Source organism: Parus major, chromosome 12 (genome assembly GCF_001522545.3).
Source record: "Parus major isolate Abel chromosome 12, Parus_major1.1, whole genome shotgun sequence".
Lineage (NCBI taxonomy): Eukaryota > Metazoa > Chordata > Aves > Passeriformes > Paridae > Parus > Parus major.
This window is the reverse complement of record NC_031781.1, coordinates 17,106,812-17,125,242: the sequence shown is the minus strand read 5'-3', so window position 1 is coordinate 17,125,242 and position 18,431 is coordinate 17,106,812. Positions and strand designations below refer to the sequence as shown.

Here is an 18,431-nt window from a genome sequence, read left to right as displayed (position 1 = left end):
GAAGCTCACAGAAATGGATGAAGACTTTTTTTGCCTTTGAATACTCATCCTTAAAAATGCTATCCCTAGACTCATGGCCCATAATACACACCTCAGAGTGATGTGAAAATGGGAGGGGTGGGCTCTGATAACAGCAGCTCTGGGCAGCTGATATCAGGGCAATGGAAAACTATAACAAAAATAGTTTTCTTGTGAGAAATTCCATAAATTAGTAGGAAGAAACTTCTGTTTCTCTACAAAGACTGTTGAAAAGACTGTAGCAAGAATTGGGACTGTTTTAACCACCTAAGTTCCAAAGTTTTTGTCTCTGTTGTCATGTGAACAAAGGAATAGTAGGTAGATAGGGGATGAAAAGGTTTAATTCTGGTGTTCTTACGATTGTGGTTTGTCAATAAACTTTGTTTATTCCTTTTAAGTTCTATGCCTGTGTTGCTCTTGTTCTAGTCCATATCTCACAGCAAGGAATAAGTAATTTTCTTAGTTATTGGTTTTAAACCACAACACCAGGCTTCCAAATACTGCCAGAATAGGAGCCTTGTAAGTTTAAACATTCTTTATCCAAAAACTAAAGTTGAGAGTGTCTCTATGCCTGCCTCACTCTCCCCACAGGGATGGACAACATTGACATGCTGCAAGGTATTAATTTGGAAAGCCAAAAACTCAATGCTCCAATAGCCACACATTTTATGCAGTAGAAGAGTGGAGGTTTATTGAATAGCTTTCTCATTAGCACACATTTCCAGAGGAACAAACCCAGTCTCTGAGGCCACATTAAGCAAGCCTCATGGCTACGTTTCCTTTTACTGGTGTTATTAACCCCCCGGAGCAGGTGCCACATTTCAGCACCTGCAACAGGTTCACACAATTGTTAGCATTTGCATTTGAATGCAAATAGGGTGTTTACTTGAAAACGAGTGCATTTTTTCCAGCAACAGGCTCCAAGCTGCACGAATCAGGATCTCAGCTTCCACTGACTGATGAGGCACAAGCACACTGGTACCCAGATCCCTTGGATGTCGCAGGAGACCAGCAGGAAACGCTCAGAATTGCTCTGAGCTGGTGGATCACACAGGAGGGAGTCCCTAAGTCTGCAGGCTCTGTTTGACAGGCTGAGAAAAAATTATTTAGCCAAACCACAAAACAGGGATAACAGGATTTCTAGTGGGATCTGAGACTCTGCCTGGTGGGAGGGAGTCTCCCTTTCCTGCACAGCCCCAGAGCATCACAGGTAGCTGTTCCAGTGAGCAGTGATGTGTCTGACACACAGATGCCAGCCCCAAAGCTGCACACCCCAAAGCTGGCAGCACAGCATCTCCCTGCCAGGCTGGGACCCACAGCTGCAGGCATCTGCTTCCAGCCCTGGGCAGGGCACACAGCTCACCAGCAGCCCACAGGGCTTGCATTTCACCTTACACTTCAGAATACAAGGCAGAAGCATTGATGTGGAAGCTGAACTCCAAGGATGTGCACGCAGTGCAAGTGAGGAGCAAACATAGATGGAAAACAGCTGCAGGCACAGTTGAACCAGACCTTTCTTTTATTTACACTGCTATTTTAGGTCCGTGTGTGACAAGCAGCTTGCTCTTCTTTAAATAGGACACTGGATCTTGCCATGAAAATTGACTTATATGAACAGTTTCCCCCAGCCCACTCACACCCACACTGGTTTTCACCAGTGCATCTCGGAACACTTCATTCCAGAGGAGGAGGAAGGATGACCTGGCCCATCAGGTGCTGCCAAAGCTGTCACTTGCCTAAATCATGTCAGAACTGTATCCTGCAGTTACCACTGCCAGCTCCAACAAAGACATCAGCCCCCTCAGTGGGACACTCATGGCACCACCAGCAGCAACAGCGGGATCAGCTCAAAGGAATGTCCTCCTTGCTACTTCTTTTGGGACATTCTTTTGCTTAAAAAATAAACCTACCCACACACAAATTCATTATAATCACACACATGTTCTTTTTCTGGTTCTTAAAAAAGCACATCTGCGACGAGGCCACCCACAAACTGAAATAAGAGTCATTTGTCTAGCAGGGTTTTCTGGTGGAATACACAACAAGAAAGACACAGTCTCTGCTAAAAATAAGTGTGTATATTCACCATGCTTTCAGTTTTGACTTGAAGCTTTAACTACAAGATGCTTCCTAAAGAGAGTTATTGTGTCTATGATTTATCAGGCAACATATTGCTCTTTACTTTTGTAATTACAAACACCTTTTCCCAACACTCAAATAATTGTTTCCACAAAAATAACCTCATGTGAAAGGCATAATAAGAACAAAATGATGTTTCATTAAGACCATTAACGATTTTTTATTAGCAGTTCCATCAGATTTAAATGCCATCTTTAGTCAGTGCATGTGCATATGTATAATCTGTGTCAGATTTGTCAGCTTTTGATGGATGTTTTCACTCTCACTGCTATTATTACTCTTATATAGTAATAGTGGCAACAGGGACCTAGTTTATTAAACCTTATGTTGCATCTGCCACAACGCCCTGGGGCTGGAGTGCAGTCATCTATTCCAAGCACTATTCCTTGCAATTACACTTGATTGTTAACTGTATATGTTCAGGACCACTTACATTTGAGTGCTGCAGTCCTGAGGTTTTCTTCTGATGGGCAGTGCTTGAGCTCCAGGACAGTTAATGGGATTATCCAGATCATTACAACTGAAACACAAAGTGAAAGTACATTAGCATGGCTAACAGTGGATTAAAATATCAGTGATAGCAGACAACATGGCTTTGGAGTCTTTGGGCTGTGTGCTGTAGAGGCAGCAGATTTAAAAAGAGAGCTGGCACTGAGGACAGGGAGTGCCAACATCCAGCGAGGCTGTGGCACTGCCAGGGCAGCAGCCCCTCTGAGCACTCAGGCTGCACACACTGCCCCAGCCCTCCCTCAGCCAGCATCCTCCTCATCCTACACACTGCAAGAACCACAGAAAAGCCTCCTGAGGTTTCCAGTGACACACCAGTGACACTTGTGATCCTTTCCCTCCCTTCCAGGCTGAGCCCATCACACCAGTCACTCCCCTCAGGTGACAAAGCACCCTGAGCTTGCCACTGAAGAAGAAATGCAGTGATTGCTTGGCTGCTGCAGCACTGTTTGAGCAGAGATACCATAAAGCCAACCTCTTCCAGGAGAAAATTACCTCCAACAGCCTCAGGGAGCCTGCCAAATACTGCACAAGGCACTGAGTGAAAGCTGCACACTGAGGGATCCTACAAGAAACAAGGTGAGTCAAGAGCACCCACTGCTCCCCAGAACAGGGAACTTCAAACACCAGAGCAAAGGGAATGACCAGGAAAGGAACACATCCAAGTGTCTGAACTGCCAGGGCTCTGGGTTTGGGAGCTGTTTTGCAGCAGCAAACACAAGGTGCTCACACCTCACCAGACACAGCAGCTCAGCCTGAAAATGTGGGAATGAGAGAGAGCTTTGTGTGAGCACCTTTTCTCTGCAGGACTGGGAGCAGGTCCCATTCATCTGCAGCAGAGTTCCTGCCAGCTGAACAGCAAGAACAGCAGAGTGGAACTAAACATCAATATTTGCTTTCATGTCATCAGAGAGCCCTTCAGCATGAGGCAGGTGAGCCCAGGCCTCAGGTACAGTGGAGACACAGGATCGGGAGAGACCTGAAAACATCTCAATCACATTATTTTGTCAAGTTCTGCTTAAGGGTTGATTGATGCACTTTAAACATCAAACAACATCCATCTTGGAAGCTTTGAGATCAAGCCATCATTCATCACTTGAAAAATTTCAGATCAACCGCTGAGAGATTAATTAATACAGAAGCTGTCGAGATGTCTGTAATTACCATTCTGCAACAATTAGGAAGTTTACATTATTTGCTCAGAGAGACAATTGCTAAGCCTGTTGCTAATAATGAATCAAGTTCTCCTTTTAACAAATTGTTAAACTTGAATATAGACACTTCCATGAATGTACTTATTGGTGCTTTTCTGAATATACTTAAACACAAGTTTTTGTTGAACACAAAGTTTGATTTCATATTCAGAAAAATAAAAAGTGTAATTTGTAGCAGTACCAGAAGGATCACAGTGGCCTCCTAAAATAGAATAATTAAATAATTAAAGTCATACCAGCAGACAAGCAAAGATGGTCTAAAAAATACCAAGAGACCGAAGGCATAAATCATAGTTACAACCCATATAATCTTTGACCTACACAGAAGCTACAGGGTTCAAAGGTGGCATTGCATTATGTATTTATTGCCTGCCCAAGCCATTATTCACCAGCCCTCATTTTAAGGGCTAGGTATGATGGGAGTCCCAGACAGGAAAGAATACATCATAAAACCTCCCCTACAAAGGATGGCACAGCTAATTTATCTTGTGCCTCCTCCTCAATTCATGGCGTGGCAGCTCCCTACAAAACATCCCTTGGACACCAGGAGCAGCTTGACCAGTGCTCCCATCAGCACCTGCTCGGGGTGCCAGAGCCAACACCCCCAAGCCACATCCAGGTTTTTGGCCAGAGTTCTGCCCTGCCTTGCTCCCTCTCCCCTGCGTGCTCTGGCAGCCCCCAGGGGCTCCAGCAAGGTGGAAATTTCCCATATATTGATAGGGAATCCATGGGCAGCGCAGAGATTTTAACAGCCCTGCGATGGTTTTGCCAGAAATAAAATGGAACCCAACCACTCCTGTGTCAATATCCAGGTCTTCCCAGTAATTCAAGGATGCACCAGATATCTTAATGCAAACTGGTCACAAAGAAACTGAAAAACATCACAGCTTATGTGAGAATGTGCACTCAGCTTGTTCTGTATTCAGCTCCAACAGAGGAAGCAATTTCTGTAAAACCCAGTTTTGCTGCCTGGTTTCTGGCACCGTTATCTAAACAAGCCCTCAGGCAGTTATTTGTAGTATTTACATTTTTTACCAACTTATCACGAGAAAATCCAATTGTTCCTAATGACAGTCACACTGTGTCTCTCCCATTCTCATATCCAGCAAAGTGTTTATTATCCATTTGTAGTAATTAAAGCACTGATGTTCTATGGATCCATAAAGCCAACATCATTAGGCAAACAAAGGCACTTTTTTCACCCCCAACTTATTGCTGCAAAAATATTTAAAAATAAAAGCTCAGTTATAACACATAGCATAGTTTCAAGAACAAACCACTATTGGGCTAATCTCAAACATTCTCAGAACTGGAAAAAAAAAGAGGTCTAAGAAATAATTATTTTTCCAGCATTTGCTAAAGAATAAAGAAAGAAAGTAAAATAATTAGCTAGCCAAAACCAGAGAGGTGGTTTCTGACAATGACTGTCCTTCCATATTTGAGCTTTTCTTTTAAAATGGTCAAGTAAACTCCTTAGCAAGTTAGAGTATGGCAGAAAAGCAGAATGGGAATTAAGTGCCTGCATTAAACAAACTTGATTAAGTCCACCACAGCCAGGGAGAGGCACTGCAAGGCAGCACAGCTGTGTCTCAAGCCCCAGGAGCAGGACACACATCTCTGCCACAACACATCCTCCAGCCCTTCAGAGGATTATCAGGATTCATCACAGGTTCCTCAGAGAGCCCAGGTGAAATCCCAGAGTCTGGGAAGTCCTCAAGAACACCCACATTAAACTCTGATTTATTCTGCATCTCCACTCCCCACAGCAACGCTGCTCACCACCTCAGCACTTCACAGAAAACATGAATTTCATTTCAGTACTTCTTACTCCAGTGGAGAACCACAGCCCACCAGCAACCCCCAGAAGAAACAGCTCTTCATTTCTGGAAATGCTGTCTTGCTCTACATCACATCTTGCTGGGCTCTCTCTCTTGGCAGTGCTGCAGTTATCCACTGCAGCATGTTAAATTAGGACTGGAACACTTCACAAGTGTTTTCTTCCCCCAACCACACAGTGAAACAAATTCTGTTCCTCTGCAAATCCCTCCTGTAAGTGCACATACACTTCCAAACACAACAGCCACAGTCTTTTTTTTTCCTTGCAGAGCTGGAGAAAGTGGGAGCTCACATCTTCTCATGGTATGAAGTTTAAATGAAGTGTTTGAAAAAAGGTGTCTCGTTTGAGCTGCACAGAGTTTCTGTAAAGGTGATCAAATTGTAGCAAGTTGGGGTTTCAGTGCAAGATGTAAAAATTGGACTGCATTTTCTCAAGCCTGCAAATCTTCTTGGCAGATTTGAGCTTCAGCTCAAACAGATCTGGCCTGATTTATATTTTGTTTGAAATGATGCCCAAAACTATGGTTAAGTAAGGTTTCCACCAAGCCCCTCGATTCAGTTTGATGGAGTGGTCTCATTTTTCCTGGAAGATAGGAGCTCTCCCTCCAAAAGGAGACAGATGTGCAGAAAGCTTCTCCACAGAGCATCAAGATGACCAAAAAAAGAGGTTCCAAAGACAATGACGTCTAACACAGCACTCAGCAAAACAGCTTTGTGCATTTCATGATTAATATCCCAACTGAGGAGCAGCTCAAGCTTCATCCACTGGATTTCAGCAAAGTGCAGTGGGACAAGGGTCTGGCACTGGGGAAGGCAGTTCCACAGCAACATTCCTGTTTCATTTCCCCTTTGATATCTGAGGGAGCAGCACTTAGAAAACCAGATGCTTTTTTTGGAAAGAGTCAACGCAGCAGTGGAGGGAGCACTGACAGAGCCAGAAGTGCTGGGGAGGGTTTTACCCCACCACTGAGCTGGGCTTGGACCTTAAAAACATCTCAGTGCCAGAGTTAATCCACAGTTTAATTCCCAGCTGAGGAGTGCAGTGTGGGACCCTCCAGGCTACAAGAGGATGGAGGAACCCAACACCTCCTGGGCAGATTTTACCTGGCAGCTTTTTGACACCTTTTGTTATCCCCACCTGCAGCAAAATGAATGCAGGTACCACGGGGCACCCTGGCACAAATAAAAATGGCATTCTGCCTTTATGTTCCATTTCAGCATGCAAATTACAGGTAATCACATGGAAAAAGCTTCCCTATAGCCCAAAAGACTTAAAGACCAACCAGAAAAACTTTAGGGCCAATCACACACAAAACTCAGCTTTTATGACCCACTCTAATGATCATAAAAACTTTTTTAGGATGACTAGGTGTATACATTTAGGTCTTACTATTTTCTTCATTGCACTGCTTCACAATGTGATGCCAAAAGTCACAGTTCACATTGAATCCTTTCAAAATCAGATCTGTTTAGCACTTTAATGTCATAATGCACATTACACAGCAGAAGCTGAATTGCTAATTATCAATTTATGTGAATTTTTACTTCTATGGAAAAGGTCATTTGCATATATATTAAAGACAGTTTGCATTTAAAACTGCAGGGAAAGTTACATATTAATGTTCTATAACAAAGTTGAAATCTGTATTATCAATACATGGGGGAAAAAGAACTAAACTGAATTTCTGCAATACCTAAAGTAACAGGTTATTCAATCCTGGATGAAAATACAATTACTGAACAGTATTTCAACTTGACATTTTAAAGAATTTTGGTGCATTAAGAGCCTTAAGAATAGAGTCACTTCAACAAAAAGTTTGTTTGCATTACCACAATATAAAGGCTCAATCTGGAGCAGGGGTGCACACTGGGAACTTCCAGCTAAGTAATTTTCTGGATAGGAAGGTGACTCAGGACTGGAGCACCTTTAACAGCATCTCAGCTTCAATACTAGCAGGAGTCACAATTCCAGACAAGAATTTCAGCAATGTTTAGAATCACAAAATTTGGTCCCTCAGAACCTCATTACCCCCACATGTGAGCCAAGCTTTCAGTACCAAACTGAACTCATGGCAGAATCAATGTTACCAAAGGTGTGGAGATACAGCCAGTACAGAAATGAGTATTTATTCCTCATTGCTGTGTGCTTTTTACAGAACAGTCCATGGTTTGTGTGGGGAAGAGACTGAACAGCCCTAATATCCCACTGGAGGTGCAGCTTCTCTAGCTTCCAACACACCATTCAGGGAAAAAGCTGTCATTTCTACCTGCTCCACTCCTCAGTGGGGACATTCCTCTTTGGAAGAGCCCCAGATGTTGACATTCATGTTCAGAGCCCTTTGCCTCACAGCCATTATCCTTTTTCCACCCTGGGCTGGAGCACTGACCTGCTGCTCACAGAAACAGGAGCCCCACACATCACATCCCTTTGCCCTTGGCAAACAGACAGCTGAGCTCTGCTTGCTTTTTATTTAACCACCACTTCAATATATTCATCCTGATCAAGTCACATCCTTATAAATAGGAGAAGGAACGCTCTTCTTAAACCAGAGTTGAAAATCATACCTGCTTTGCCTCAAATGCTCAGCATGGCATTGCCAGTAGCAGCACGTAGGAGCATAACCACTCCAATTATTTGCTATAAAGGTGCCCCACTATAGTTCCCAGGAGGGCTGGAATTGCTGAATGCTGCAGTCTCCACAAGGAAGGAAATGCTACTGTGGTGCTTATGTGAAAATTCACTAAGTTTCTGCCCTCAAGGGAATAGTTTCCTACTGTGATAATGGTAAACATAAAACACACTGAGATTTAAGACGGGTGGAAATTAAATTGGTGTGAATAAATTATTATTTATATGAAAATGCACAGTCAGGACAACGACTACATATGTAAAGCCATAAAATTTAAGCATCTCACTTTGTTGTTCTAGCATACTGGGGAAAGCTATTGTCCATCTGTGGCCACACATTCATCCTCATTGTCTACCAGGCTCACTGCCTGAGCACTGCATTCCATTATTTAATGGAAAATGAGGTAAAACTACTTTAGGAGCAAGCTGTGAGTTGTTGGACAAGCACTGGGAAGACCCACTCAGCACACAGGGGATATTGTTTGTTTCCCCTTCGCATTTGAACACCACATTTCCCAGTCTGTACCTGTACTTACCAAGAATTCCAAACAAATGGAACATGCCCCACCAGCTAATTGCTTTAGCTTAATTTTCCACCATTGCTCCTCCTCTTCCTCACAGTCTCTGCTTCAGATGAAAACTCTTCAGAGGCAGAGGTCATGGCAGAGATGATGCAGCTGCATGAGGTGATGCCATTATAAACATGCAATGACAGGCTGTTACATCAATGTGACACAAAGGCTTAACATTGTTTTTAATAAAGGTTTCTTGTTATTGTCTAGGAAAACAGTATCAATCTGAAAGTCAGAGGTAGAAAGTAAACTAGTATGGGTTAACTCAGAGTCTACAACTGAAATACACTGTAAACCTTCCTTCAAACTGGGAGTCACTACTAGGAAAACACACTTCCCACAGAAGTTTCTGGAAGGATTAAGATCACCCAGACAGTTGCATGGGTAGAGGTAAAACACTTCTGCCAAGTTTCTTTGCTGGAACCTGGTTCAGCCAAGCAGCTGAGCAGATGCTGGGTGTGAGAAATCAGGCAGGGAGCTCAGTGGCTGTGTCAAACTAAATCACAACTTTCTCACACTGGCCTGAGAAATCACGAGGAGGAATCCAAATAGTTCTTGGAGAGGAAAACAACCTTTGCAGGTGTTGTTTGTCACCTTGTTGTTTATTTGCAGCAAACAGTCGAGGGGTGCTGTTCCTAACTATCCAGTGATGGTAATCTATTAATGACCAACAAGAAGTTTACCTTCTCAGAGCTATAAAAGAGCTGGAAGAATAAAAGTGGCTCCTTCTGCAACCAGAGCTCAGGAGTTGGTGTGTTACTTTCTCCACTGAGCCTGGCCACAGCAGAGCCCTGAGGTGCCAGCCCTTGGACAGCCTCCCTGGTGAAACTTCTTCTCCTTTTTGGTTCTGCTGCCCTTCTCACACCTGGATTTCTCAGTCTGCCCTGAGCTGAGCTCCTTTGGAACACTTTGGAGAACTCCACTGTGTTCTCTGCTGCAAGGACACACTCACAGTTCATTTGAGGGAACAGGCTCACGAGAATTCATGGTGTGCCACAGTGCTCAGATGAATCAGCCCCAGTATCTGAATTTTTCATTTAAAAAACCCCCCACTGAGACAAACACTGCCTGTGAACTCTGGGCTGCTCAAGCACGCAGAAAAATTCAAACTTTCCCCAAACTATCTCTCGCCTTGGTCTAGACAGATTCAGTGTTTGTAGGCCACAGAAATTCTCAGTCTGCTTCCTAAAGAGGAAACAAACAGGGCTGCTGGAAAACCCTCTTTACACTCCTCAAAGCAAGGCTTAAAAATCCTGTTTGTTGATCAAGTAGTTAACTACCAAATCACACATTGTACAGTCTAGAGGGCTGAGATATAAAGAGATATAACAAAACTGCAAGAGGAAATACTAGAGTGAACTAGTGCTAAACACTGGCAAGCCAACACCTTTAATTCTTGTTTAAAACCTCAGCTCAGGGGCTCCTGGCCCAGCCCTGGCTGAAGTCCTGGGCACAGGCTGGAGCCTCATTGCCCACCACCAACCCTTAATACCTGTCCATGTACAGCCCCCTCTTTGTGCCACCACTTTAATTGAACACTAAAAAATAATAGTTCACTGAATGCAAGATTTACTGTTAGGCATAAAAATAAAATGACAATAAAGTCATACACATAAATTAAGCAGGAAACCCTCTAATCTGGTCTGTACCACTGCTGTATTTTTGACTCATGGCTGTCTCATTCCTCACCTTCTTTGAGATACAGTAAGTTACCATTATTGGTAAATATTTATACTCAGTTCTGCAGTGTCAAGATACTGACAGTTCAGATAAGTCCTCCAAAAAACGTTCCCATCTTCCCAAGACAAGAGAAATATTTATCATAGATGCCTTACTGAAACCTTATGCCTTTTTGGGGATGAGTTTTAGGATCATCTTTATTCTTGTGTCTCAGCAACTTTTAGCTAAGGAAACTAGAACAAATTAGGACTCTGCAGCCACATACACACTAGCTAAAATCAATAGCTTTAATTTTCACATTTAAACCTACAATTTTCATCTGACAGGCTCAGCAGGTTTATAATGCACACAACAATTTACTTTTACTGTTTTAATTGTTTTTAGTCAATCACTTTTATTGCTTCTCTGCATCTGACTAAACAAATTAATAGAGCTATGTTCATAAATGATTACTTTGTGAAATGGCTTGAGAGATACATTTGCCAGGTTCACCTTCAATTACTGCCAACGTTAGTAATATTTATACCAAAATACACATTTATCCAGGTTTTATAATTAAGAGAGGAACAGAAGAAAAAAAAATCTATTTCCTGAGTTCCACAGTATCAAATTCCATAGTCCCAAGTCTTTGCCCAGGCCAAAAGAAAACCACCATGCCCTGCCTGTATAGCTGACTGAAAAAAAAGCCCTTTCTGGATCACAAAGAACCTTGTCCTGCCATGGACCTGATCTTCTGGGGGAGGAAAACAAAGATTGTGCAATGCACTGGTCAGGATGGCACTGTTAGATCTGGATCAAATTCCATGTCCTGTCCCTTGGACAGGGGCAGTGGATCCCAGAAAGGCTCTCTGCTCCCCCCTTGTCCCCACCCAGCTCTGCTGGCCAGGGGTGAGCCAGGCACAGGAAAATTACCTTGGACACACAGCAGAGGTGTGCACAGCCCAGCCTGGAATATTTACCCGCTCACTAAGCAAAAACAAGCTATCTTGCCCCAATATCAAGGAGTTTCTACTTTTGTGGATGCTCTAAGGGTCCTTTTTCACTGACTGTGAGCTACAAGGACCTTCACCCCAGAGGCTCCAAACCCTGAACTCTGGATCTTCTTTATAAACTCCAATTTTATTTTACCTAATGAGACAAAACACCATAAAACCAGAATTCCAAGGGCCCACCAGATCCAGCCTAATTGAATGTTTGGCTTCCCAGACACACTCCCCCAGCAGATAACCAGGGCTTCACCTACAGCTTTCCTGCCAATTCTTCCAGAACTATTTCACCAGCACTCTTGTGGCATCCTGGGGATTTTGGGAGAGCCTGCCCACCCCTCCCAATGCTTCTGAAGCACCTTGCCCTGGGAGTGACAACACCCCAACAAAGCTCTCCTTCCATCTTCGCAGAGCTCATCCCTCCCTCCCAAGCAGACACCAGAGAACCAAACCAGCTGCTGCTTTCCTGCAGAACCTGAAAACGACCCCATGTTGGTCAAAACTGCTGACATCAAGCCAGTTTTTCATTGATATTCCTACAAAACACTCATATTTGATTTAAGCCCCCACTGAAGACATGCCCTCAGAAGCTGCAGGAAGCTGATAAACTGCAGAGTGTGGTAGAAGGGCTTTTCACTGTTCTTTTAGAAACCTGCACAATATCTCATTTGAAAGAACCCTGATCTCTAGCTGAGGCTGCTAGGTGCTTCATGAATATAAACTGAGTATATGAATTGCATTGCTCCTTAAGCCTACACTCAGCTGCAACAAGAAAAATCATGAAACACTTGTAATACAAAAAAAAAATAATTTATAGAAGCTGCAAAGAACAAACTTATTTCCTGAGGTTTGTGGGAAGTTATAATTAGGATTTGTTTAGTATTTCCGTATTTCTTGAATCATTTCCCTAGTCTGGATACACATAATTTTTATTTTTGGTTGCTTGTTATTAGACACTCGATCCCCCCAGGAGTTTGCACAAACCCATGCCTTGCTCCCCTCCCTGCAGTGAGGTAACACAGCTGCTCCAAAATCCTCCTATTTTATCATCAGGCAGGACAGCACTCTCCAAAATGCCAAACTGAGCCCATCCACCTTGCTGGGATGGCACATCACAGAGCATCTCCATTCTTCAGGGCTCTTCAATAAAGAGCTAAGGCTGCAAAAAGGCTTAATCAACAAATCTTCTGTCCCAGAGTGCCCAAGCTGCTGCTGAGGACAGAGCAGCAGGAAGAGCAGAGAGAGCCAGAGGTGGAACAGCCTCTCCACCCACAGATAAATATTTCTATTCTTATCAAAGCCACTCTCCCACCACTGTAGTCCAGCAGGGAGAAGTGATTCACAGAACCACAGTCACAGCACAGCCTGGGCACATCTACATTCCCACAGAAAACAGGATCTTAGCCTTGTGTGGCAGCTCAGCTCATTTCTCATCTTGCCTAGAAATGGAAACAAGCTCCAAAAAGCCACTTGTGTTTGTGCAGACCAACCTGAGGGCACACAGATCCCTGTGCAGAGGAGCTGAACTGGTGTCCAGTGTGCCCCTGAATGACTCTGTACAAGACTCACACAGCACTGCACTGACTCACTGCAGGGTTTCACACATCCCAGCCACAGCAGATTTCATATTTCTGTCAACCAATGACATCATTTCCTAATCACTGCTAAAGAATTCATTAAGAGTGTGATTTCAGGGGCCAGGCTCCAACACAGGCAGGGTACCCTCACTGCCCTCATGGATTGCAGCAGACACTCAGAGCTGATCACATCACTGGGAGCTTCCACACACCACATTCTGCTATTTCCCTCCACACACACCAGAGCTTGTTGCTCTCTAATAACTTTGGGGCAAACTCCTTCACTAAACAAGGTCTGTTGAGATGCTGTTCCAGCTCACCTGTTCTGCCACAACACCTGAAGACCCTTAGGACACTCAGACCTCATTGCATTAACCTGAGAGTGTGCAGAAAAAGCCCATAGGTGCCACTAAATACAGCCTAAATAAATAGAACAAGCAGGAAGGAGTCAAATAAAAAGATAAATTACTTCATCCCAGGTCACTTAAAAAGTCTGCATCAGAACCAAAGAAGGACACTTGATCCCCACTGTCTTCTTTTCATGACCATCATTTCTCACTCTTAAAATGAGGAAAAAAAACCACAAGGCATCAGCCTGCAGCATTATTATCAAGGCTAATTGGTTTTTGAGGAGGAGCTGCACTAAGGAACAACCTGGCCCATGTGGTCATGTTGGAGACAAATCAACACAAACTTGCTGAAGGGTCTGAGAATTTCACTGCCTGGCAAAACCCATCCTCCCCTCCCATGTGCCTTAAATGAAAAATAACTTGATACCAGCTCGATACCACATACCATGAGCACCCCACACATATTCCCTGGGCTTTACAGGGGGGTTACAGGGTGTATTCCCAGCACATCCATAAATGTATTGGGAATGCATCCTTTTCTGCCCTTCACTGAACTCATTCACACCGCACAGTTCACTTTTACAGCCAAAAGAGATGAAAGAATCACATCCAGGCTGTAAATCATAGCAGCCCATCGCAATTAAACACACAAATTCTAAATCCAAAAAAAGGCAGACTTGGTGATGATACAATTGCCAACTACATCTCCCAAACACTCTCTTGCTGCCCTTCAAACGTGCTTCCCATTTATAAGCTCACAGGAGCAACTTTACTGCCAATTCCTCCATTGATGGCACATTTTATTGACAAAATGCAGCTGAGCCACCTAAAGCAATTTCAGCTACAGAATAACCTTTCACACAAGAAGTTAACCAGCTCCTCCATCCATTTGCAGTAGATTTAGATTAGCAAACACCACACAGACACACTCAGATCCTTAGAGCAGCCAGCTGATGGCTAAGGACAGGGGAATGTTAAACAGAATTTCATGCTTTGAGCTCCAGGAAGCTTTGCTTCCCATACTCAAAAGTAAAAGGTCTGAATTCCCACTCTGCCACAGACTGTTCCCTCTCCCTTTTCTCACCCATCTCCAGTTCATCCTTTCCTCTGTTTTACCCTTCTCCTGCATTACAATTTTCTTGTTACACTTCTACAAAGACTGTCTTAGTTTAAACATTCTGATTTAAAAAAACACAAAAAAAGCTGTCCAGTCTTCCCATAAGCTTAAAAAGCACCAGATGTGCCCAAGTCTGTCCAGAGTGCAGCCACTGGCTCTGGGGTGGTGCTTTTAAGAAGCAGCCAGTCAAAGAGAGGCTGTGCAGCCACAACTGACAAGTTCCCCATCACATAAATACTTTCAAAGCATCAGACTCCAACACAGAATTATGCCTCTTTCAAATGCAGTTGTATAAAAGTCACTCTCTTATGGCTTATGGAAGAAATCACAAGTCTCAAAATGTGCCAGGATTTGGAACTCCCATTAAAGAAACTTGCGAGGAAGGGAAAGTTTTAAAAGCCACTTTTATTGTCAAGCTTAATTCTGCATTCCTGTCAAGTCTGTCTGCAAGTGGGTTTGCCTGATCAAAGATCCCAGGGCTGCCCACCCCGAGTTTGTCCACAGATCACCCCAAGAGTTCACCCAGCACAGCTGCTCTCAACATCTGTCACAGCCTCCTCAGCTCAGCCCAAATAACCCCGGGTGGGTGGGAGAGGGGAGGAATTTGCTGACCCCTCTATCCCAGAACAAGTCCCAGGCAGCAATTCCTGCAGCTGAGCTGTGCTAGGAACTGAGCTGCAGCTTTAGAGAGAAACTCTAGACACGCACAAGTGCAAATTCCTGACACAGGCAAGGACCCAGGGCTCAGCTCCAGCCCCAGCACACACCCAGCAATGCTGCAGCTCCAAGGCTGGCCCTGGCTGTGGGCAGAGATGCAGCTGAAATGGAGATTTAACCCCTTGCTACACAGGGAAACTATTGGAGCCATGGGAGGCTGGCTGGCTTTGCTCAGACTCTTTAATTACCCCCATGAAAAGGAATTCAGCACTCCCACCTAGGACCCTTTCACAGCTCAGAGAGCAAACCCAGTTTGCCTTCAGGTGCACACACACAAATTGAAGATGCTCCAGTCCCAGATGAGCTTTTTCCATAGCCCAGTTGGAAAGTGCAAACCTGGTCATTTATTCCTGCAGGTGAGAACTGACCAGAGTCAAAGTAACATTAAAATGAAATCAAAGCCAGACCCAACAGCCACACACCACAGGTGAACTCAGAATCAATCCCTTACGTGCCCCAGCCAGAAAAAGCACACAGGGCAAGAGAAGTCCTTGTGCTCACAGGCATTTTGCACCACCACACCTGATGGCTGGGGGACTTTCTGCTCCTCAGAACACAGCTGCCCCTGAGAGCTCACCTATTCCTCACTCTGCTCTTCTGGAGAGCACAGCTGCACCAGACAGCCTGGGAGAGGCTTCACCTGCCCATCTGCCTGTACTTTTTAACTCACCTCTACAATATCAAGGGGGTTTTATGCTCTACAGTTCATACTTTGCATGGGTGCTTCACCTCTTCAAAGAGGTCACCAAATACTCTTTTTCCCCCCTGTTCAACCCAGTGGGAACACAAGAGCCCTGCTTCAACCCCAAGAAGTCACTACAAAAAAAAAATACTTCTGTGGGAAGGTGAGGCATAATTAGTTGCTTTGCTCATTAACAAAAACTGATCAAAGCTCTCCATACTGCAGCTTCCTAAAAGAAGATTGTGGCTGAAGTCCAAGCAGCCAGCGATCAACAGGAGTTGAGCAAATGCTCTTTTCAGCTCTCTTAAAACAAGGCAGAGCAGCCTCTGGTCAATCCAGAATTACTCAGCTGGAACAGCTTTGGGGCTGGACTCCTTCCCCCTTCCCTTCAGAGAGGGAACCCACACACCCTTCATTCCACAACCCCCCCTGCCCACAGGGCACAGCAAGGCCCCAAAAGTCCCCCTTTGTCAGCAGCTACCTGGCTCTGGGCCCTGAAATTATGAACATTTTTAGGTAAGGCCCTGCCACCTTCTAAAAACCACATCTTTAATTTGCTATGGCAGTGCCCCAGGCACTTCATAACACACCAGAGCTCAGCACATCATTTCCCTTCTGCTTAAAACAGAACCCATGCCCTTAAAACACGTAGTTGAAGTTCTGCTAAGAGAAAAACCTTACCTGCAGAGCAACAGCAACTCCACCATCCCCTCACACGCACAAAGGACTCAGCTTCTTCTCCACCTCTTTTTATCCCACTCCACCACCTGGACTGGAGATTTTTAATTGTCCCCAGCTGGCACAAATCTTCCCCTGAAACACATCAGGTGTGAGTGCTGGAGATCCCTCCCACCTACCCATGGCAAGGGTTGCTCTTAGCCCTCGGTTTTTCACTGAGGAATTGTTTTTCACTTCACAGTTTTATTTGCCTTATGACTGAAAACTCACAAATGCCTTTATAAACACCTGAGGTTTATTGTTAAGCACTACCAGAAATACACCAATACACAGTCCCTCTTATGAAAATGCAAAGATTAGCTTAATGTTTTCCACAAAATTGGAAGTTCCTGTTATTATTTTAAAATGCTGTAAGAATTTGAAATTACATAAAGGTGAAATTCCTACTGCAAGTACTTTAAATTATTGGGAAGAAAATATTTATGTTTAGAAGTTGGTTATTTCGAGTAACTTCACTCCAAAGGGTCACACATGGATACACAAGCCAGCCCCCTGCCTGAGGAAAGCCTGGTGAGGGTTAAAAGCCTGATAAAGCCAAACCCTTGTGCTTTGAGAACCCTTTAGGATCACACAGTCAAGACCTGTATTTTCTCTGGGGTGTTTTAGCAGACAGAGAGAGATCTGAAGAGGAGGCCTTTGGTGCACACAGCTCCTCCACAAGTCAAAGAGAATGCAGAAAGGAATAAATAATCAAAAGACCAGGAGTAGAAGGAAGCTGGTAAGACTCTGAGATACACAGATCTGTTCTGAGAGTCCAATAGCACCAGGAATACAGGGCATTTCTTTCGCTGTTTAAAGTGAATTTTATTCTAAATTACACAATTACAGAGACAGAAGAGCCTAATAATAACAGAATTATTTTTTTGCACATGACTTTAGTTTATTCCTTGTACAAGAGAAGAGTCAAAATTGTCTCTTTGGCCCAGGAAAACAAAGAAAAAAGCAAGTTTGGGCATCACCCTCTAGCCCAGTCAGTTTGTCAATGAAAACATGTGCCAACCTCCTGCTCCCCAAATTGTGGGGGAATTGACATGAATCACTCCTGGAATCAATGGAGGAGTGCAGCAGTCACTGACCAGGGGCTGATTTATGGGGACTCCCCAGCAACAGAACATCCAAAGGCGAGATCCTGGGTGTGGAAACTGAAGAGGCCCCTGTGGCAGGGGCTGTCACTCCTTGCTGAGATTGCCAGGGAGATAAGTGACGCCAAGTGCAGGCAGGAGTGTCTGTCTCCCACATAATCAGTCATTCAGCTGATGGAGAACAAAGCACCTCCTTAACTAATGTCTTTCCAAATCAGGACAGCAAAAAAGCAAAAAAACCCTTCCACTTGTACCTCCCATCTCTCAGCTGCTGCTCCTGGAGCATCTCCCAGCCCGTTTTCCCACTGTGTGATGTTTGTCTGTTCTAAAGCTCCATCTCCTGGAGCCACGGAATCAACACAGGAGCGGCTCAGCTCTCACCGAAATCGCGGTGCAAGTTTGAGAGGAAAGTTTGCAAAGCTGTGAACTTCAAAGGGGTTAAAGTTTTTTAAAAAATAATTTTACACATCCCTGGTTTCTGTAATGTGGGAGGTTGCCCGATCTGTGGGTTTGCTCTCCTGGCAGGGATCTGCGGCAGCTCCTGTGATGTCCCATCACATCCCACGTTCCCGAGGCGGCCTCTGCCG

The 18,431-nt window shown here is 44.3% G+C and overlaps 1 long non-coding RNA gene across 1 annotated transcript; it reads right to left on the bottom strand.

Annotated features, from left to right (window-relative positions):
* Nucleotides 1–692: 692 nt before the first annotated feature.
* LOC117245059 lies at nucleotides 693–9,015 on the bottom strand. Its single transcript, XR_004499221.1, has 3 exons — nucleotides 8,880–9,015; nucleotides 2,591–2,677; nucleotides 693–1,109 (listed from the first exon to the last, which is right to left on the bottom strand). It is a non-coding gene; the product is annotated as an uncharacterized LOC117245059 (long non-coding RNA).
* Between the last annotated feature and the right edge of the window lie 9,416 nt (nucleotides 9,016–18,431).